Source organism: Loxodonta africana, chromosome 10 (genome assembly GCF_030014295.1).
Source record: "Loxodonta africana isolate mLoxAfr1 chromosome 10, mLoxAfr1.hap2, whole genome shotgun sequence".
Taxonomy (NCBI): Eukaryota; Metazoa; Chordata; class Mammalia; order Proboscidea; family Elephantidae; genus Loxodonta; species Loxodonta africana.
In genome coordinates, this window is record NC_087351.1 from 77295354 (window position 1) to 77319000 (window position 23647).

Consider the following 23647-nt stretch of genomic DNA (forward strand, 5'->3'; position numbering starts at 1 on the left):
AGGTAAAATCCAACAAAGCATTTCCCAGAAGACATAGGGAGATATTTGGAAATATGTGAAAATCAAAAATTATAAAATCCATGGCTCATTATCCAAGTTGGAAAAAGTGCTAGGATTTGCTACTCTACATGCCTAAGGCATTTTCTTCTGATTCTGTTATCTGCTTTAAAATTTCTGGCACTATTGCTGGTTTTGAATTTCCTAAAATGCCAACAGAGCAAATAGATAGTCAGTGCATGAAAGAGGGCTCCAAGATCTATCCAGCCAATAAAACAATAAGAGGAATAAGATTTGGCTTCTGACTTCAAGAAGTGTATTTTGTACTATGGGAGATACTGTTGTGTAGAAATCATCACAACACAGGAATAACAGGAAGGAAATCATTGCTGTTTAGGGGGGGAAATGTTACTTTGACAAAGAGTCCTTCCCCTCCCCCAATATACAGAAGTTAACAAAACAGAGGCTGCTAATAGGGTTGCCAGATTTAGCAAATAAAGATGCAGAATGCCTGGTTAAATTTGACTTTCAGATAAGGAAAAAATAAAGTTTTTACTATAGTTTGTCCCATGAAATAGTTGAGACTCAGGGATCCAGGCTACCTTTAACTTAGAGTGAGACCACCTGGAATATGTAGCATCCAAGATCACCAAGGTAAGGGAAGAGAGAAGTAGAGGTTCTCAGAGGGCACTTACGACCAGTCCTGGAAGTGACTTATTTCACTTCTTCCCATATCCCATTGGTCAGAACATGGCCTCAGCCTGACTACCAGGGAGGCTGACAAATACATCAGAGCACAATAACTATAGTATTTAACCTTGATGCTGTTCTGTGCCTAGAAAGCATTGGAAGATGATTCTAGCAGCCAGAGAAGATTGGAGGGATATTGGGGGAAATCTGATGCACTTTATTCAATTTTCATTTTGACCATAATAAAAATAATATTCTTTTTCTTGTACAAAGCGCAATAGAGAATTAATGAACATCCACGTCCAGCAATTTGTTTCTAATAGAACTGTACATGTGGAAAATTATGAGCCATAAGTACAGGAGGGACCTCCAGACATTATGTGGTCCATGCAACTCTGTCAGAGCATGACTGCCTCATGTCTAAACAAAAACAAACAATACACCCAAGTTACCTTCTACCTGTAAAATTTTGTCATATCTCATTTCTATCTGACACCAGGGTTCTAGATTCGATGTGATGAATGTAAATTTTATTACAGGTTCTCTGGTGAGCAAAGTGGTAAGTGGTGGCTGGGAGACAGTGAAGGAAGGATAAGAACTCTCCTACCACAAAACCAAAATTATCTGGACATAACCCTGTTTACCAGGGCTTCAGTTGTACTCTCTGTTGCTAAATTAAGCTCATAGAGAACAAAGATAGTCTTCATTCAAAACAGCATTGTATAGGCTCACATAATCAAAATAGACCCCTAACCAATTAGAATTTTGCCTCATTGGTGAACATCAGCCTTAATGTAGAGCCAAGGATACTTATATACACGGTCATAAGGAATCATAACCATAACTCAGAATTTAAATAAATATCTCAAATTCATCTCTGTTGTTTCCCTATATCTTAGACTGTCCAGGAAAATCCAGATTTTAAATATTAGGTTTAGTTGTTGGACCATCCCCCTTTTGGTGAAAAAAATGTGATCATCACAACCACAAACTGGGAGTGCCTGGTAAATGTATTCTTTGTAAATGGTGGAGAAGAATAAATCAAGCACATTTTGTTTTAGACACACATAGAATATTAAAAATGAGAGGACTTCATAGATCTTTTTATTAAGCCTTTATTTTAAAAATGAAGAATAGTCCTATAAAAGAAAGACAGAGTTAACTGGATTTCTTCTATTATTTAGGAAAGTGGACACAAGTATGTGTAAAGTTTCCTATTATATTTTAAAAGCAGCTATTAAAAGCTGTTAGAACTTCCTTAGAAACCATTTGCAGGATCTAACAACATATGAGGACAAAACTACTTTTATATAGTTAAATCTTTTCTGTTGTAATAAAATCCACTTTCTTCATTCATTCATCCACTCATCCATTCATTCAATAATTATTTATTGAGCATCTCCTATAGGCCAGCCACTATTCTAGATATTGAGGATAGAAGGGTGACTCCATTTGATTCAGTGATCCTTTGTTAAGATATCCACTAAAAGGTCTGCGATGCCAATGCCCATAGACCCTGCTGAAGGGGCAGCCACCACCCCATTAGCATAGCAGTTTGGACCAGAATTAACACTTGACTTAAGGTCAGAAGACCTATGGTGTGGCTTAGTATAGAGAGATAGACAGGCCAACAAGATTTCCCTCTCTGGAAAACATGAGATCCAACTTGGAAACTGAGACTTTGCGTAAGACTTAAGATTGTGTCTTACGGCATTAGCAAGAAAAACTTATAAGGGAGTAAAACTGTAAGCAGGCAGAAAGCCAATGGGTAGAATAAAGAATGGAAGCCATTCTTTGTATTGCAGAGAGAACACCGAATATCAGAAATGATACCAGGAACCTGAGAAAGATGGAGACATGGAAGAGCAGTAGGTTTCCAGTTACCTGAGTATCTGATGGTGTTTCAGCTTCCAGGTAAGTTTCACTTCATGTGTTTTTTAACAAGCCTGTGTTTTCAAAATGAAGTGACCTGAGTGATTCTTGGTTCCTTGCACCTTAAAGAGCTCATGGAAAACAGGTACATAAGTAAGTTGTATGGTCTTTTCAGCTGTTTGACATGTAAGTGTAAGAGCCCAGAAGACTAGGTGTGTATTTTAAACTAAATGATCAGCCTTGAAATAAATACAACTTAGCCCCACTTGACCTCTATCTATGTATGTTTACAAGCCTACTTGTAAATCATGCCAGGACAATTTATAGGAGGTTGTTTCTAGAACCTTTACTACTCATTTTTAATACCAACAGTTGTATTGTACTATGTACTATTGAACTGAAAATGACATTCAGCTTTTGGCCCAGGAATTCTTGTCAATCACCTACTTCTTATTGTTTTCAGATTCTATTTTAATGTTATTTTGACCTTGGATTTAGATCAGATAATAACTCTGGTGTCCACAATGACTTCCTTTACTTATGGTATTTCATAGCATTTACTGCATGCTTACTTTCTATCAGGCACTGTTCTAAGAGCCTTAGATGTAATAACTCATTTTATAGTCACAACAACCCTAGGAAGTAGATAATATTATTCTTACCATTTTATAGCTATGAAAAATGAGACAAAGAGAGGTTTAAAAAGTTGCTCAAGATCTCACAGCTATTAAGTGGCAGAGCCAGGATTCAAATCTGAATTCTGAACCTTGAGTCTACACTGTCGTGGAAACTGTAGAAGATCCTGCACTAACAAGAGGTGATGAATTTCTTGATTCCCTTGGCAGTTATATTGCATTGAAATTAATTAATTCAATAAATATGTTAAGTAGTAAGTTGGAATTGACTCGACGGCAACAGGTTTGGTTTTTTTTTTTTTTGCAGATTTGCCTAATGCAACGTGTCTTTTGATTTCTTGACTGCTGCTTCCGTGGGCATTGATTGTGGATCCAAGTAAAATGAAATCCATGACAACTTCAATCTTTTCTCCGTTTATCATGGTGTTGCTCATTGGCCCAGTCGTGAGGATTTCTGTTTTCTTTACGTTGAGGTGCAATCCATACTGAAGGCTGTGGTCTTTGATCTTCATTAGTAAGTGCTTCAAGTCCTCTTCACTTTCAGCAAGCCAGGGTGTGTCATCTGCACATCACAGGTTGTTAATGAGTGTTCCTCCAATCCTGATGCTGTATTCTTCATATAGTCCAGCTTCTTGGCTTATTTGTTCAGCACACAGATTGAATTATTATGGTGAAAGGTTACAACCCTGTCTCACAACTTTCCTGACTTTAAACCATGCAGTATTCCCTTGTTCTGTCTGAATGACTGCCTCTTGGTCTATGTACAGGTTCCTCATGAGTATAATTAAATGTTCTGGAATTGCCATTTTTCACAATGTTATCCATAATTTGTTATGATCCACACAGTCAAATGCCTTTGCATGGTTAATAAAACACAGGTAAACATCTTTCTGGTACACTCTGCTTTTGGCCAAGATCCATCTGACATTCACAATGAATACTAGAATTTTGGTGACCTCAGCAAGGCCTTTTCTTGCTGGAGCAAGTATTTATAACATATTAACAGTGGTGAATTATTATTTTTGTTTGGAATGTTTCCCTCTGACTTTATACCTATCCCATTCTTTCCAAATCAGTATCTTTATTTTTGGTTTTTAATTTTTAAACATAGTAGCATGTATTTGTCACTGCTGGATTTCTTTCAAGGTCCTTTTTGGATTTGTTCTCTTTTCATGAAGTATTTTTTTTTTTTATTAACTATCCAACTTAACATAATTTATCAAACTAGTATAGCATTTTATCAGTTAGAATTAGGTTCAGTGGAATGCCATAGAAAAACCTAGATGACAGTGGCTTAAATAAGATGGAAGCTTATTTCTTTTTCACATAAAAAAAAATTTGGAGGTAAGCATTTCAGGATTGGCACTGTGGCTTTACAAAGTTGTCAGGGACCCAGCTGGTTCCTACTCATCATTATGCCATCCCCAGCGTACTGCCATCCTCCTCATGGTCCAAAACGGCTGAAGGGCTCCAGTTAGCACATTATGTCTCAGGCAATAGGAGACGGAGAGAAGGGATAAGAAGGGTGTATTCCCTTCCTTTTACTTCTTTTTTAAGAGAAGTCTCACACAACATTTCTGATTTTAGATCTCAATAGCCAGAATTTAGTCACTTGACCACACCTGCTGTAAGCGAAAGTGGGAAATGTAAGATTTTAGCTGAGTTGCAGTCAAACCAAAACCAAACCCATTGCCGTTGAGTCGATTCTGACTCATAGCAACCCATAGGACAGAGTAGCGCTGCCCCACAGGGTTTCCAAGAGCAGCTGCTGGATTCGAACTGCCAATCTTCTGGTTAGCAGCCGTAGCTCTTAACCACTGCGCCACCAGTTGCAATAGGAGCATCCAAAAATTGGGGGTTTGTTATTATGAAAGAATGGGAAAATAGATATAAGGAGATAACTTACATATAGTGGAGATTTGAGAAAAATTTGTTGATTCACTTTTATAAATGTGATCATATTCTTAGTGGTGTCACCCAGCTCATTAATAAAGACACTGAATCTAACGATTGTCCCTTTTTTTTTTTTTAACTTTATGCTAACATTATACAGTATATTACTGCATTAATTGTACGTAAAATAAACCCACCTGGAACCAGCTTAGTGTTTTAGGGTTATGGGTTTTTTTTTTTTTTTAAGCAGGGACTAAAAATCCTTCCCTTCAGTCTTATTGGGCCAGTTTACCCCAGGTCTATAATGATTTCCAGGTGTATTAACCAGTCTAGGACCTATCATAACCTAGATTCTAGATCAAACTGCAGTCAAAATAACCCCAAAACTCAGTGGCTTAAACAACTAAGGTGTTTCTTACTCAAGCTATATATCCATCTTGCCTTGATGGGAATAGGCAATGTGCTGTTCCACATTGTCCTGCTTTAGGGAGGAATAAACTTTGTAAGGACTTATACTGTTCTATCTGCAAGTGACACTATGACTTCTACCCACAACCCATTGGCTAGAACTAGTCACATGGCCCAGCCCAGCTGAAATGGAGGGGTTAGCAGGGGTGTGGGGCAAAGTGTAATTTTTATATGCCTGGAAGGAGAAAGTAAGCATTACAAGTTTCTACCATACCAGGAGAATTCATTTACTGGTTGACTCAGGCTAACTGGGATGTTCTTCTGTAACTGGGGAAACCCTGGTGGCGTAGTGGTTAAGTGCTACCGCTGCTAACCAAAAGGTGGAAGTTTGAATCCACCAGGTGCTCCTTGGAAACTCTACGGGGCAGTTCTACTCTGTCTTATAGATCTCTATGGGTTGGAATCGACTCAATGGCAATGAGTTTTTTCGCTTCTATAGCTGGAAGTTTGGTGGTTACCTGAAAAATAAACTTCAATCCATCTTACTCTGGTATAAACCTAAAATTTCTGTTAATTTTCAACAATCCAAGTATGTGACACTTATAGCAGAATTTTATTGCTTATAAACTCAGTATGGTAACCTCTTTAGTGGAGGAAAGCATCCATGCTTTGGATAAACGACTGCTGAATGATTTTATTGAATAATGGCATCACACATATCTTTTTTGTGTGACTCTGGATAAGTCACTCTACTTTCCCCTCAACTTTCTCTTTTTTACAAAAAAAAAAAGAGAAAGTTGAGGGGACTTTTACAAGGCTGACAATAAATACCAGTTACAAGGTCCAGCTAAAGCCTCCCTCAGAAGAACCTGAGTTGCTTGAGGAGAGTTTTGTGTTTCTTCTTGAATCAGCAGTATTTGTATCTCTGTAACACAGTACCTAGAATATAAGACGGTCTCAAAAAGCACATATGACTGTTATCAGGCAGATTGCAGACTTGGCAGGCTACTGCTTCTTACATCTCTTTTCTGTGATCCTTTCTATACTACCATCTAAAAGGCCTCCCCTATTTGCTAGTTACCTAAAAAATACTTGTCTTTCAATTCCGCTTTAGGGCACCATTTCACTTTTTCACGGTACTACGCCCCAAGCTTGGGATCTCCGTCGGAGGCTACAGGGGAGAGTTCGGCACTGGAAGCTCATCTTCCGGCTCTCTGATTGGTCGACTCGCACTCCACTCACGCGGCTCGCGTCTCTGATTGGCCACCGAGGCACCCCCCTCCCTCAGCTTGCGACTGCTTTGTGTTTCTGGGCGGCGCGCTTCGGTCCTCCCGCTCAGATCCAGGTCTGGGCCGGTGTGAGGTAGCCCTTCGACCCACTGCTCTGCATCGCGGGCGCAAGGAATTCCTCGAGCCCGAGCGGGTAGGAAGCATCATAGGGAGAAACCTCTACCCTCCCCCTCACTGTTCTCCTTCCCTTACTGAATAAACTTCCGCCTCAGAGGGGCTTCCGCAGCCGCGGGGTACAGGCCCGGAATCTAACTCAGGCCCTCGTGGGGGGATCTTTCTCTTAAGAGGATATGGAAACAGCACTCACAAGATAAAACAGGGCTTCGCTGAGTCGCATGTGGGGGCGCTGCCGCCCTATGAGCGCGCTGCAGTCTGCAGCCCATCGGCCGGACGTGAGCTGCAGGATTTCCTGAGCAGCAGTAGCCACCACCCCTAAAAAATGGCAAGGAGCCGGCTTCAAGTCTCCTGTACTAGTGCTCCTTAGAGCCACGGATTGAACTGGCGTGGGCCGGTCCGTTTCCCGGCAGTCTACAGAGTACCGCATTCTCCGGACTTGGCTCTCCCAAGAGTGGAGAGCCCGCTCAACTCGCGTCCCGTTCAGCCTCCGGCCTTCAGGCGGTAGAGGGCGGCCTATGCTTGCGTGCGAGCCGGCGCCCGCGCGCGCAGCTGCTGCCCTGCTGGAACTCTGCTCGTCCCGCTGTGGCCCGCTCCTCTCCTTGGCTGTGGATGCTGCAGCTACGCTATCCACGGACGCCGCGAGGGAGGGGGCGGGGAGAAGCCTTGGCACATGCCGGGGTAGCCGTAGGTGGCGGCGGCCTGCGCATGCGCGCCCTGTCCCAGACGCCGGGAACGCTGAGGGGCGCGCGCCCCCATTCGCGCGCTCACGCTTGCGGAGCCCGGGCTTCCCCGCCTGCGCTTGGTGTCAGAGCCGCTCCGGCGCGTGCGCGCGTTATCTCCGGCGGACCCGAGTAGCCTGGTTCCCTCAGCTCTAGGCCCCCACCCCTCGCCGCTCCCTCCCAACCCCCAGCCAACCCGTCCCCCCCTTCTTCTCCTCGCGGAATGGGGCCGGCGCTGCTCGGGGTGGCGCGCCCTGGACCCGGCTCGCGCTCGGTCTCGCGCTGTCAGCGACTGCCCGGCTCGCGCCGCCTCGCGCTCTCCCTCAGTCAGTGGCGCCGAAGGCTCCGTTAAGCGGTGGCGGTAGTTCCTGTTTCCGTTTCTTCCACTCCCTTCAGTCGGGAGTAGCATCCTCCACCCAACCACCCCTCCCACTCCCCCGACGCGGGGCAGCTGCGGCTGAGGGCTGTGGCGGCGCCGGCGGCGGCTGGGGACGGCGGAGACCGCCTCTGCTCCAGTCTCCGGTAAGGGGGCGTTTGGGAGCCGGGCCCCGCGCGCCTCGGGTCTTGGGCTAGGCAAGCGCGGGATCTGAGGAGGCGCCGAAGCTGTGACTGGGGGCTGTCGCTGCTCTTTTCCCCGAGCGACCCCCGGGCCTGTTGCTGCAACTGCTGCTGCTTATCCAGCGGCTGCTGGAAAAGTGGGGAGGGAGCCCCCGGGACGCTCCGGCGGGCGCGGCCTGGGGGCGCAGGCAGCGGGTGGAGGGCGTCCTCCTGCCCTGCCCGGACGCGGAGCGGCGCCGGCGCTGCCCTCGGCATCGCACATCCTTGCTCAGGGTAGGGGCCGAAGCTGAGGAGAAGGGGTGGAGGCGGGGTGGGAGGTGTCCCTCTTCGCTCCTCTACACCCACCTTCCCTTTGGCCAGCAACTCAGCCCCTGTAGTCGCGGACTGTGGCGTGGAGGATGCCTGAGTGATGGGGTTTCCGTGAGGGGGTCTCGGGCTAGCAGTAGGGAGTGGACCTGCGCAAAGATTGCTCCCGGCGAGGGGCCAGTGCTGGGGCAGTTAACGGCGGGAGTGCTGTCCTACCGCCTTTTGATGTGGAAATGATGAGCTGGCGGCTTTTGAGTATCTAAACTTATTTGGGAAGGTTAAATGAGTCCATGTTTATTAGCTAAAGGAGGTTTGCCCTGCAAGAGTGACTGAGTTGTCGGGTGCAGCACCTGTTCTTCTCACTGTGGGACTTGCATCCTTCAGCCACCCAGAACGTCAGAGACGCAATGCATTTCCTAAGTTAAATGGCAGTGTCATGGCTAAGGTTTATCTCTGGTGAGCTTTTAGCGTTTTGCCTTATATTAGCCTTTTAGATTGAGGCCTTGGATACAAGGAGGGGTATTGTTTTTTTTTTCTCCATATGTTTGGATTAATTTATACTTTACTGAAGCTAACTCAAAAAGGTGAACCCAGGAAAGCCAGGATATCCAGTAGATAACTTCAAACCTTAAGGCTTCACAGAACAAATTTCAACAAAAGTTTTTAAAATCAGTTTAAACTTATCAAAAGTAAGTGACTTGCTTTGGGTTCACTCTCTTTAGAAACTGTGGTCAGGTTTTATTATAGTTGTATGTGTGTGTGTTTTCCCCTGTTATTCCTGGAGTTGAAGTGCATATTTATTTTCTTATTTAAATTTTCTGTTTTATGCATAGTTCTTTAGAATGGTGCATCATGTCGAAAGCATTTTAGGAGAGAATGTTTAAGCACTTCAGAGTTATACTGAAATGGTGGAATAACTTGTAGTCTCTCTTCTTTAAGATAAAATTCTATGCCAAATGATAAGGCCCTGCACATTGCTAGCCTTGTGCGATGTACTATAAGCTGTGTATAGAAGGTCTTAATTATTTGATTTATAAGTACTCCTTGATGCAGTGGTTAAGAGCTATGGCTGCTAATCAAAAGGTCAGCGGTTTGAATGCACGAGCTGCTCCTTGGAAACGCGATGGGGCAGTTCTAGTCTGTCTTATAGGGTTGCTGTGAGGTGGAAATGACTCCCTGGCAATGGGTGTAGTAGTAAGGATAAGATGGGAATTCAGACATTTGAGATTGTAATTTTACAGGCTTAGTATATAAAAATGTAGGGAATTAGAAATGAATAGGCTGTAAGGAACACTGAAGGCTGGTTGGAGACATGGGTTTTCTTTTTGTCGCTCTACAAACTGAGAATTCTACTTGAAGAGCTTAACAGCTGGAATGAAACTTGCGTACATTGCAGAAACGTACAAAAGTGTATCTTTGATCAGGTAGTGAATTGACATAAAGTGGTATGTTGTGGTTTATTAAGATAGTGATTCAAATTAATTCCTGTAAAATATAGCACTATAAAGATTATTAGGGTATTCTTGATTTTAATTAAAAAGTTACTTAAGTTTTTTTCTACAAATCACTTCTATTTAAAATACATGGAATTGAAAAAACAATCATCCTGATGATATCCTGCAGTGTTTTCATACAACTTTTGTTTGTTTGTTTTGTTAAAAATTTTAACCAGTTATTTTTAAGGAATCAGAATGTCTTTAAAAGTGGTGAATTTTGCTAGTGGCATGGAAAAACTTGTGTTCCCTACTTGTTTATTTTTCTAACCGCAGTTATATTAGTAGGTTGGTCTGGAGGGGGAGCTAGTGCCAAAGCAAAGTATAGCTTAATATGTATTTGAACTTTAAAAACACCTACAACCAGGTTTTCTATGACTGGGAGAAACATAATTTTTTAATTAAGAGAGGGGAATTGATGTGGGCATCTATATGTACTTAGTTATTAGTAAAGTGTATGTATCGTGTATTGCAAATGGGTTAAATTTTTTTATGATATGAAATAATGGAAAGACAATGCTTGAGATTTGTTGAATTTCTCATATAAAATCTCTGAAAATGTATCCCAAAACTTAGCGTGTGAGGCAGTATTTTCTTCACCTTGTGCAGTGCAACAGTCAGAGCTAGAAGGAAAGAGTATATCCTTGATCCTTTGTGCATGTTGCGTGTTCATAGATTTGTTCTTTGTAATAACTGTAATGCTAAAAATTTTAAAAAAGCATCAGGAGGAGGCTTCTATGCACAAAGGTCTGAATTGGGTAGTAAGCTAGGGATTTATCAAAAGAAGAGATACTGTCAATAAAAAAATGGACCCTCCAGACATCTGGAGAGTAGGATCCCAAGGTCACTCCTTAGTCTCTGTCTGCGGCAATATAATGCAATGAGTCCAGCCGATTCACTAATTGAACCTCTTGAACCTTTGAATGTGAAGCAGTTATTTTATCGTTTTTGGTACTTTATTTAGATTTCTAAGCTGTAATCAGTTAGGTATGTTAATTTACTTCTGACGTTCACATATTCTTCAAATCTAAGCCTGGAAATTGATAATGATGTGTATATTAAAATCATTAGAATATTCAGTGCTCTGAGGATAGTGGTTGGGTTGCTTGCTATCTATCCATAGCTCTTCATTATGTAAATAAATTTCACTGCTGATAAGATTAAAAAAAAAAGATTCTTTTTAAAGGAATGGCAACATCTGTGAGATACACAATACTGAGGCTTGCCATTTTGAAGCGTTTAAAGCTGTAAAGTAAACAAAGTTTTTTAAGATATGCCAGAATGTTTTTTTAATGTGTCTTTGTCCATTTCTTTAATGAAAGTTAATTTTGATACATTATAAGCTGCGTTTAGTAAATCTCTTGGTTTAGTTAAATATTATAGCACATTTTTAAAGATAAAAGAATTTCATTCATTTTATAATTACAAGAGTTAACAAAAATAAACATGTAAATGAGTTTCTATACATAAAAATAAAACAAAACTTAGATCCTGAACAACTCTCAAACTAGAAGTATTATTATTATAGTACTTTTCATACCCTGTATCTATACTGGTTCCGATGAGATATCAACTTTGTCTTCTGTAGTCAACTCTTGAGTCCCTTGGTGGTGCAAATGGTTAACATTCGATTGCTAACTGAAAGGTTGGTGGTTAGAGCCTGTCTAGAGGTGTCTTGGAAGAAAGGCTTGGTGATCTACTTCTGAAAAATTAGCCATTGAAAACCCTATAGGGCACAATTATACTCTGACACACATCTGGTCGCCATGAGTCAGAATTGACTTGACAGCAACTAGTTTATAGTCAACAGTAATGCAGTAGGTACTGTAGCACTTAGAGGACCACTACAGGATTCGTTTTATTCTCCTCAGGACTTTTTTTTTTGTCGTTTGAATTGTTATTAAAATGTAGTTTGTAATGATCTGTCAATTAAAAATGTTTAAAAGTAAAAGATACAATGGATTTAAAAAAAATTATTTATTGTATTTATTACTTACTTTTATCTCCCTCTGTTGGAATGTAAATGCCACAAAAGCAGGAAATCTCCGTGTGTTTTGTTTATTGATATATCCTAAGCACACGGAAGAGTGCCTTTACAGTGTAGGTGCACAGTAAATATTTGCTATATTGAAAGGACTCCCCCTTTTTACATTATTATAAATAGGTTTGCAATGGACATTTTTGTAGGTGAAGTTCTCTCACAGTATGTGTTCATTTTTTTATACTTCTTGAAGTGAACTTGTTAGGCCAGATGGTGAGAACATCTTTAAAATTCCTTTTTTTTTTATTGTGGTAAATATGTATGTAACAAATCATTTGCCATTTCATCGTTCTTCATGTGTACAATTCAGTGACATTATTTATGTTATCATGTTGTTCAACCATTATCATTATCCATTTCCAAATTTCCCTATTGCTTTTTTCTTCTAAATTTTATTTATTTTGTTGTTGTTGTTGAGAATATACACAGCAAAACATACACCAATTCAGTGGTTCCTACATGTACAGTTTAGTGACATTCGTTACATTCTTTGAGTTGTGTAACCGCTCTCACTGTCCTTCTCTGAATTGTTCCTGTCATTAATATAAACTCACTACCCCCTAATGTTCCTATCTAATCTTTCAAGTTGCTGTTGTCAGTTTGACCCCATTTAGGTAGTTCTTAAAAGAGCATAATGCTGAAGGCAGGACTTTTTTTTACTAGCTGATCTATTGTTTGGTTTTAAGAAGACTTCAGGTGATATTTTTGGTTTAAGGTTTAAGGATTTTCTCAGGGCAATAGTTTCAGGGGTACATCTACCCTCCATGGCTCCAGAAAGTTTGGAGTTCATGAGACTTTAAAATCCTGCTCTGCATTTTCCCCCTTTTGATCAGGATTCTTGGTGGAATCTTTGATCAAAATGTTTAGTAATGGTAGCCAGGCACCATCCAGTTCTTCTAGTCACATGGCAAATGAGGAAGTTATTCATGGAGGCAGTTAGCCACATATTCCATATCCTCCTCCTATTCCTGACTCTCCTTCCTTTGTTTCTCCAGATGCAGAGACCAGTTGTTGTCCCCATCACTTTTAACAGAAGCTCAGTATGCCTTAAGCAAGGAGTCTCATTTTCCCCCTTTCTTCTACCTGCCTCTGGTAACCGCTAGTAAACTTTTGTCTCTGTACACTTGTATATCCTAGATATTTCATTTTAGTGGAATCATATTTGTCCCTTTGCGACTGACTTATTTCACTTAGCATAATGTTTTCAAGGTTAACCCATGTTGCAGCATGTATCAAGACTTCATTTCTCTTTTTGGCTGAATTATATTCCATTGTATGCGTGTACCACATTTTATTTATACATTTATCTGTTGATGGACATTTAGGTTATTTCTGTGTTTTTGGCTATTGTGAATAGTACTGCAGTGAGCATTGGTATATATATATCTGTTTGTGATCCTGCTTTTACTTCTTTTGGGTATGTACCTAGGAGTGGAATTGCTGGATCATGTAGTAATTATGTGTTTAACTTTTTGAGGAACCACTGCTATACTGTTTTCCACACTGGTTGTACCATTTTATAGTGGATGAGCATTCCACCCACCAGGAATGAATGAAGGTTCTACTTTCTTACCAATACCTGTTGTTTCCTTTCTTTCTTTCTTTCTTTTAAATTACAGCCATTTTAGTGAGTGTAAAGTGAAATCCTCATTGTGGTTTTGATTTGCATCTCCCTAATGAGGAAACCCTGGTGGCATAGTGGTTAAGTGCTACGGCTGCTAACCACAGGGCTGGCAGTTCGAATCCGCCAGGCGCTCCTTGGAAACTCTGAGGGGCAGTTCTACTCTGTTCTGTAGGGTTGCTATGAGTTGGAACCGACTTGACAGCACTGGGTTTGGTTTTTTTTTTTTTTTTGGTTAATGGGTAATGATGATATTTACAGCTGATTTAAAAAACAAACAACAAAAGACAGACCAAAAAAACAGACAAACAAAAAAACGCCTAATCCCCAACAGAAGAATATTATATGGATATATGTCTCATCTCAAATTTACTTTCTCTCTACGTTTTACTGTCATGCCTGCCATTTTCCTTCCCCCAACTACCCTTCAACATTCCACAGTTTCCTTTTTGGAGTAATTAGGAATCAAACCATTAAAGTGAACCTTATCACTAATCTGGGATAGGTTTTTGTTCCTTGATTAATTGGTTTTATATGTATCACTACAATATTTTGGACGTATAACCCATATGAACTTTATATGATATTACACATTTTGTTTTTAATGGGACACGAGCAAATTGGACCTATGGGATTATGACATACATGTCAGTATAGACATCTTGTACTCTTATACTCTTTATTGAAAGCATAGGTATAAGGTTAATTTCATTTAGGTTTTTTTTTAATGCTGTTTAGGTATAAGGTTAATTTCATTTAGGTTTTCTTTTAAGAAACCTGATGCTGAAATAGAATCTGTCACTCATCTACTTTTCAAAAAGTTTTTTGTCGGAAAATAATATGTGAAGGGAAATATGTTTTGAACATTTAATTTTTTTTTTAACAGGCAGATTATTACCAGTATAATTCTAATACTGATGCGTGGTTCAATCTTGCCTTTGCTGTTACTATGCTGTTTTTAATTTTTTTAGTATCGATTTCATGGTATAACTTCAGTGATGCACTGAAATGGAAAACAAAACAAAACAAAAACAGACTTTAAAGATATCACTGAAATGATCTCTGTATTTACTGTTTTTAAGATTTATTTTTCCAATGGGATAAACTGAGTAAATATGAAAACAGACTTAAAATATCTTCTTGCCACAGCCTTGAGGACTAGTTAGTGTAAATAAAGTTCATCATTAGAAAATAGATAATAGAATGTTGATATGAATCTTAGATGTAAATGGGAAATTAAGGTAATGTTTATTTTAGAATCTTGAGTTTTTATAAACATTGCATGATATGAAATTTAAATGCATAAAGGCTATAACGTTCTGATTATAAATGAGCAAACATAGAATGAAAATGGGGGATTCTACTACTTGATATGCCTCTAAAATATACCTGTTTTGTGTCTGTGTAACTCTTATTTGGTTAAGACTGTTAATAAACCATGAATGAGTTTTAAATTTTTACTAACTTTATGGCTGATTATTTATATCATATCCCTTAAATGAAATTCTGTTAATACCTAGAGCCAGAATAAACTGCCTATAGCGAAAACCCACCGCTTGTCTGTCAGTTTGTCCTACTGTGGTGGCTTGTGTGTTGCTGTGATGCTGGAAGCTATGCCACCAGTATTTCAGACGCCAGCAGGGTCACCCATGGTGGACAGATTTCAGTGGAGCTTCCAGACTAAGTTAGACTAGGTAGAAGGACCTGGAGATCTACTTCTGAAAAAAAATTGGCCAGTGAAAACCTTATGGATAGAAGTGGAATATTGTCTGATAAAGTGCTGAAAGATTAGCCCCTCAGGTTGGAAGGCACTCAAAATATGACTGGGGAAGAGCTGCCTCCTCAAGTAGAGTCGACCTTAATGATGTGGATCGAGTAAAGTTTTCCAGACCATCATTTGACGATGTGGCAGACTCAAAATGGGAAGAAACAGCTGTAAATATCCATTAGTAGTTGCAACATGAAATGTATGGAGTATAAATCAAGGAAAATTGGAAGTTGTCAAAAATGAAATGGAATGCTTGAAGATCGGTATTTTAGAAATTAGTGAGCTGTAGGAGCCCTGGTGGCCCAGTAATTAAGTGTTTAGCTGCTAACCAGAAGGTTGGAGGTTCTAATCTACTGTCCGCTCCTTGGAAATCCTATGGGGCAGTTCTACTCTGTCCTATAGGGTTGCTGTGAGTTGGAATCTACTCAGTGGCGACATGGTGGGAGCGAGCTCAAATGAACTGGTATTGACCATTTTGAATGGGACAATCATTTGGTCTACTGTGCGGGGAATGACAGATTAAAGAGGAATGATGCCACATTCATCGTCAAAAAGAACTTTTCGAGATCTGTCCTGAAGTACAACTTTGTCAGTGAAAGGATAATACCCATACTCCTACAAGGAAGTCCAGTTAATACGACTGTTACTCAAATTATCAGCACTCATTAATGCCAAAGATGAAGAAACAAGATTTTTATCAATTTCTGCAGTTTGAAATTCATCAAACATGCATTCAAGATGCTTTTATAATTACTGGTGATTGAAATGTGAAAGCCAGAAACGAAGAAGGCTCAACAGTTGGAAAATATGGCTTTGGTGACAGAAATGATGCTAGAGATTATGTGATACAATTTTGCAAGGCCAACAACTTATTCATTGCAAATACCTGTTTTTCAACAACATAAATGGTGACTATACATGTGGACATAATGGATGGAATACACAGGAATCAAATCATCTACATGTGGAAAGAGACAATAACATTAGTCAGAATAAGGCCAGGGGCTGACTGTGGAACAGATCGCTATATGCTCATATACAAGTTCAAGTTGAAGCTGAAGAAAGTTAGAGCAAGTCCATGAGAGCAAAAATACGATCTCGAATATCCCACCTGAATTTAGAGACCATCTCAAGAATATATTTGACTCACTGAGCACTAATGACCAAACACCAGAGGAGTTGTGGGATGACATCAAGGACACCGTACATGAAGAAAGCAGAAGGTCATTAAAAAGACACCGAGATGGATGTCAGAAGAGACTCAGAAACTTGCTCTTGAGCATAGAGTAGCTAAAGCAAATGGAAGAAATGATGAACTAAAAAGAACTGAACAGAAGATTTCAAAGGGCGGCTTGAGAAGACAAAGTAAAGTATTATAACGACGTGTGCAAAGACCTGGGGTTAGAAAAGCAAAAGAGAAGAACACACATGGCATTTCTCAGGCTGAAAGAACCGAAGAAAAAATTCAAGCCTCGAGTTGCAAAATTGAAGGATTCTATGGGCAAAATGTTGAATGTTACAGTAAGTATCAAAAGAAGATAGAAGGAATACACAGAGTCACTCCACCAAAAAGAATTGGTTGATGTTCATCCATTTTGGGAAGTGGCATATGATTGAGAACTGATAGAACTGAAGGAAGAGGTCCAAGCTGCACTGAAGGCATAGACGAAAAACAAGGCTTCAGGAACTGATGGAATACCAATTGAAATGTTTCAACAAATGGATGGAATTTTGGAAGTGCTCACTTGTCTATGCCAAGAAATTTGGAAGACAGCTACCTGTCCAGCCAACTGGAAGAGATTAATATACGTGCCTATTACAAAGAAAGATGACCCAATGGAATGTGGGAATTATCAAACAGTATCATATCTAATAGTATCACATGCAAGTAAAATTATACTGAAGATCATTCAAAAGTGGTTGCAGCAGTATATCGACAGGTAACTGCCAGAAATTTAAGCCAAATTCAGAAGAGGCTATGGAAAAAAAGGGTATCATTTTTGATGTCAGATGGATCTTGGCTGAAAGCAGAGAATACCAGAAAGAAGTTTACCTTTGTTTTATTGACTACACAAAGACATTGAATTTTGTGGCTCATAATAAATTATGGATAAAGTTGTGAAGAATGGGAATTCCAGAACACTTAATTGTGGTCATGTGGAACCTGTACATAGACCAAGAGGCAGTTGTTCCATCAGAATACGAGGATACTGCGTGGATTAAAATCCGGAAAGGTGTGCGTCGGGGTGTATCCTTTCATGACATATATTCAGACTGTATGTTGAGCAAATAACCCCAGAAACTGGACTGTATGAAGAAGAATGTGGCATGAGGATTGGAGGAAGACTCATTAACAACCTGTGATATGCAGATGATACAACCTTGCTTGCTGAAAGCAAAGAGGACTTGAAGTACTTACTGATGAAGATGAAAGACTAACTGATGAAGATGAAAGACTATAGCCTTCAATATGGATTATACCCCAACATAAGGAAATAAAAAATTCTCACAACTTGACCAATAAGCAACATCATGGTAAATGGGGAAAAGATTGAAGTTGTCAAGGATTTCATTTTACTTGGATCCACAATCAGTGCCCATGGAAGCAGCAGTCAAGAAATCAAATGACGTATTGCATTGGGCAATCTGCTGCAAAAGACCTCTTTCAAGTGTTAAGAAGCAAAGATGTCACTTTGAGGACTAAGGTGCACCATGATATTTTAATTCACCTCATATGCATGCAAAAGCTGGACAGTGAAAAGGAAGACTGAAGAATTGATGCCTTTGAATTATGATGTCAAAGAATATTGAATATACCATGGACTGCTAGAAGAATGAACAAATCTGTCTTGGAGGAAGTACAGCCAGAATGCTCCTTAGAAGCGAGGATGGCAAGACTTCGTCTCATGTGCTTTGGACATATTATCAGGAGGGACCAGTCCCTGGGGAAGGACATCATACTTGGTAAAGTAGAGGGTCAGCAAAAGAGAGGAAGACCGTCAAGGAGATGGATATACACAGTGGCTGCAACAATGGGCTCAAACATAGCAAAGACTGTGAAGATGGTGCAGGATTGGGCAGTGTTTCATTCAGTTGTACACAGGGTTGCTACGAGTGAAACTGACTTGATGGCACCTAACAGCATAGTAAAAACTATTAATATTTACAAACTGTAAATATCAAACTGTAAAAGCATACCAATGTTACTAAACATAAGTTGAGTGACAAATAAAAATTTCATGAGGTAGTTTTTTTTTTTTAATCATTTTAAATACAATTCATAGTAATATCTTGATAAGTGGCAAAGATGAAAAAACTAATGTGTAGCTTTTCTGTTACATCCTTTGTCTGGGCCCTAGCTATACTGACAGCTATCCATGAAGGGAGATGGAGAGAGGCAAATTATCATATGGGTTGATGAGGTTGTCTTATTTCGAGGTAAATCGTTTGTTTCTTTGTCACTTTTTCTTTCTCTCTCTGCCGCCTTCTGCCTATTTTTCTTCCATTCCCAGCAGTGGTAAGATGTGAGAATTGACCATTTTTATAGAACACGTATTTTTTCTTAGAGTTTGTAGAACTAATGTTTGTTACAGTAGTTTTATTTTAGTGATTTCATTTCTTTTTGAGGCAGGGCAAAGATTAGAAGAATGTGAGTTGGTGTAGTTTAATATTATTTTTTAATGAAAAAAAAATAATGAAACGATGTTTTAAATCCATGTAAGGAGATGTGGGAGATGTTGGCTTATTGTTAAGGGTCACGTATCAATCACATTTTTGTTACACTTAATATTTCATAATCCCCTTTTCCAATTTCCTGGAATGCAGTCTCATGTCTCCTATGTTATTTCAACTTTCAGTTATAGAGTAATTTACTACAGATGATTATTTTATGTGATATTTGTTTACCTCCCTTGTATATGGAAACCTTGGTGGCATAGTGATTAAGAGCTATGGCTGCTAACCAAATGGTAGGCAGTTCGAATCCCACCAGGTGCTCCTTTGAAACTCTATGGGTCAGTTCTACTCTGTCCTATAGCGTCGCTATGAGTTGGAATTGACTCGATGGCAATGGATTTGGTTTTGGGTTTTTCCTTGTATATCTCATTGGAGTAATATCATGTAAAAAATATACTATGTACATTTAAAGAACTATTAAACTAAAAGAATAAGTGTTCTCCACCCATGGGAGTACTGTCAGCAAGTTTAAGCTAGTTATTGTGAAAAGTTCACAAGGAGAAAGTGAGTGTTTGATGATTAGAGTCCTAATCATTTTGGGTCTGACTGATTAATTTCTCCAACACACAGAATTGTATTCACACCTGAAGGAGAAATAGAATCAGTAGAGATTGTGTTATATTTTTTATGCCTTGAGTTCTTTGAATAAATACTTAATTTATTCAGTTACCAAATGTCAAAAGATTATAATTTTGAGAAGACCTGTTCTTTAAAATTAAAGCTAAGCCACTTGTCTACTATCTAGTTGGTGATTTTGTACAACTCTCATTCCCTCCCTTGTAATCATCAAAGATTTTTTTTTTCTGTGCGTAAGCCTTTTCTTGGTTTTTTATAATAGTGGTCTCATACAATATTTGTCCTTTTGTAATTGACTTATTTCACTCAGCATAATATCCTCCGGATTCGTACATGTTGTAAGATGTTTTGTGGATTCAACGTTGTTCTTTATGGCTGGGTAGTATTCCGTTTTGTGCGTGTACCATAATTTGTTTATCCATTCATCTGTTGATGGGCATTTAAGGTTGTTTCCATCTTTTTGCTATTGTGAATAATGCTGCAGTGAACATGGGTGTGCACAGGTCTGTTCATGTGATGGTTCTTATTTCTGTAGGATATATTCCTAGAAGTGGAGTTATTGCTAGATTGTATGGTATCTCTATTTCTAGCTTTTTAAAGAGGTGCCATATCGTTTTCCATAGTGATTGTACCATTTTACCTTCCTACTAGCAGTGCATAAGAGTTTTAGTCTCCCCGAAAACCTCTTCAGCATTTGTTATTTTCTGGTTTTTTTGATTATTGAGAGTAATGTTGGGGTAAGATGGTATCTCATTGTAGTTTTGATTTGCATTTTTCTAATGGCTATTGATCACGAGCCTTTCCTCATGTGTCTGTTAGCTGCCTAAATGTCTTTTTTGGTGAAGTGTCTATTCATATCCTTTGCCCATTTTTTAATTAGGTTGTCTTTTTGTTGTTGAGGTGTTGCAGTATCTTGTAGATTTTAGAGATTAGACCCTTATCGAATATGTCATAGCCAAATTTTTTTTACCAATCTGTAGGTTCTTTTTTTACTTTTTTGGTGAAGTCTTTTGATGAGCATAGGTGTTTAATTTTTAGGAGCTTCCAGTTACCTAAACAAAAGTTTGGCAGTTCTAATCCACCAGGTGCTCCTTGGAAACTCTACAGGGCAGTTCTACTCTGTCTTCTAGGGTCGCTATGAGTTAGAATCGACTCGACAGCAGTTGTTTTTGGTTTGGGTTTCCAGTTATCCAGTTTATCTTCTGGTGTTTGTGCATTGTTAATTATGATTTGTATTGCATTTATGCCATTTTTTAGGGTCCCCAAGCATTGTGTCTGTTTTTTCTTCCATGACCTTTATCGTTTTAGTTTTTATTTTTAGGCCTTTGATCCATTTTGAGTTAGCTTTTGGGTGTGGTGTGAGGTAATGGCCCTATTACATTTTTTTTACAGATGGACATCGAGTTTTGTCAGCACCATTTGTTAAAAAGACAGTATTTTCTCCATTTAATGGACTTTGGTCCTTTGTCGAAAATCAGCTGACAGAGCTGTTTATTTTTTAAGGTCTAAACTTTAGAAGGAAGAGCCCTGGTGGTAGAGTGGCTAAGTGCTTGGCTGCTAACCAAAAGGTCGGCGCTTTGAACCCACCAGCTGCTCTGCGGGAGAAAAATGTGGCAGTCTGTTTCCCTAAAGGTTCCAAACCAAAAACCAAACCCAGTGCCGTCGAGTTGATTCCGACTCATAGCGTCCCTAAAGGTTACAGCCTTGAAAACTCTATGGGGCAGTTCAGCTCTGTCTTACAGGGTTGCTAAGAGAATCATTTTGATGGCAGTGGGTTAAACATTAGACGTATCAACTTGATACCTCTCCTATGTTCTATGAAGTTCATGGGATGAGAGATATAATGTTATTTTTAGTCTGTAAGTAAACAAGGAATGTTTTTAGTTTGTAAGTAAACAAGAAAAATTATGCTCTTAATACCAAGTAAGCTGAATAAGTATATACCTACTAAGGATGCACCAAGGAGCTCTGGTGGCGCAGTGGTTAAGCGCTTGACTGCTAACTGAAAGATTGGCAGTTCGAGCTCACCAGCGCGCTGTGGGAGAAAAGACTTGGTGTTCTGCTCCCATAAAGACTACAGCCTAGAAAACCCTGTGGGGGAGTTCTGCAGGGTTGCTGTGAGTCAGAGTGGCACACAACAACAAGGATGTACCAAATAATAAACTAAAATACCTGCTAATGTGCAATTAGGAATGTTTTAATAAAAAGACTGTATTAGGTTTAAGGGGTTCTTGCTGGTGCGAATGGTCAAGTGCTCAGTTACTAGCCAAAGGTTTGCTGTTTGAACCCACCCAGAGGTACCTCGCAAGACAGGCCTGGCGATCTGCTTCTAAAAAGTCACAGCCTTGAAAACCCTATGGAGCAGTTCTACTCTGCACACATGGGGTCGCCATGAGTTGAAATCGACTGGATGGCAACTAACAATGTTTAAGAAGCCCCTGGTGGTGCAGATGGTTAACACGCTCAGTCGCTAACTGAAAGGTTGGATGTTTGGACCCATCCAGAGGCCCTTTGGAAGAAGGACTTGGTGATTTACTTCTGAAAAGTCAGCCATTAAAAACTCTGTGGAGCACAGTTCTACTATGACACGTGGTGTCTCCATGAGTCGGAGTTGACTCCACGGCAACTGGTGATATTAGTGTTTAAATTATAATGGCGTAAAGATGTAATGAAAATTAAACCATCAAAGAATTCTCCTGTTTTGGAGCAACTTGCCAGACCAGAGAACAGATAAAAGAGCTCATTATCTATTCTATTACTGTCTTCTGAGTCTTACGTATAGCAATACAGATCCTATTTAAAAGGAAATAATAACAACTGAGGTGTGTTCTCGAGGATCATGTGCACTTTCCTTCTTGTTTCTGTCACTTTCTGTTTCTACGGCAAAAATGTTATGTTGGAATGTAAGGTACTTAAGTTTTCGAAATTCTGAAGGAAAAAGATCTGAAGTTAGGAAAAAAAACCTACTTTCTTAGTGCTTTAGTGATAATTTTTGATGTATAATTTCCTGAGAGCTTTTAAGGGCTGAAAGGTTAAGCCTGAGTTTCTTATTATTTTTTCAATAGTTTTATTCAGGTATAATTTACATGTCATAAAATTCATAGTCCAAATTTTAGTAATTTATGTAGTTGTACAACAGTCATCACAGTCCAGTCTTAGAACTTCCATTACTCCAAAAAGCTCCCTCTTGCCCATTTGCAGTCAGTCTCTGCTCCTGTCCTCAGCCCCAGGCAATCACTGATCTGTTTTTTGTCTCTGTTTTGCCATTTTTAGAAATTTGACATTACTGGAATTTGTGTCTGGCTTAAAAAAAAAAAAAATTTTTTTTCTTTCCTTTAGCATAATCCTGTTTTGTAATTCGAATGAATGGATAATGTAGAAAGCTTTGAACTTGGAATCGTAAGACTTGGATACTAGTGTTGGCTCTGTCACCTAATGTATAAACTTGGGTAAGCCACTCGTCCCCTCTAGGCCTTTCTTTCTCCATAAGATGCAGTATTTTGATATCCTTCTATTCCAGTTTTCACAGCTGGGTAGACACGCACTGGACCTTTTCCTAGAATGTACCTTACTTTTTCTCCTTAAGATATAGTCACTACTTTTTTTCTGAATCAAAAAACGAGACTTACAGTCTAATAGGTAATTCAGCAATGGACAAATTTGGGGCTCTCTTGAATAATCACGATGAGTGATTAAACTTGGAAATTTCCTAGTTCATGTGTACAACTCTGAGAATGCAGATGATCTTAAATGCTGAGTTAACAGAATGATTTTTGAAGAGAATAAAGGCAAAGTTGATTGACTCTCTGAGGTGGAGCTTCAAAAACGATTGAAGCTTTTGTTGTGAATGATTATGAAGATAAGAAAAAGACAATCTGTTTTTAATTATCTTCTGTTTTGGGGCTAGAAGGTGGAGTGTGGGGTGGTTT

At 39.5% G+C, this 23647-nt stretch overlaps 1 protein-coding gene across 5 annotated transcripts in view; it reads left to right on the forward strand.

The window, feature by feature from the left end:
- Window positions 1–6801: 6801 nt before the first annotated feature.
- Window positions 6802–23647, forward strand: part of FUT8 (fucosyltransferase 8) — a 356993-nt gene continuing 340147 nt past the window's right edge. For 3 of the 5 annotated variants that reach the window (XM_064292604.1, XM_064292606.1, XM_023546259.2), the window contains exon 1: window positions 7902–8142. The gene's annotated coding sequence lies outside the window, so the exon portion shown is untranslated. Of the gene's footprint in view, window positions 6918–7901; window positions 8143–23647 lie in introns of those variants that run through there. The other 2 variants (XM_023546260.2, XM_010588694.3) reach the window with 2 other exon arrangements.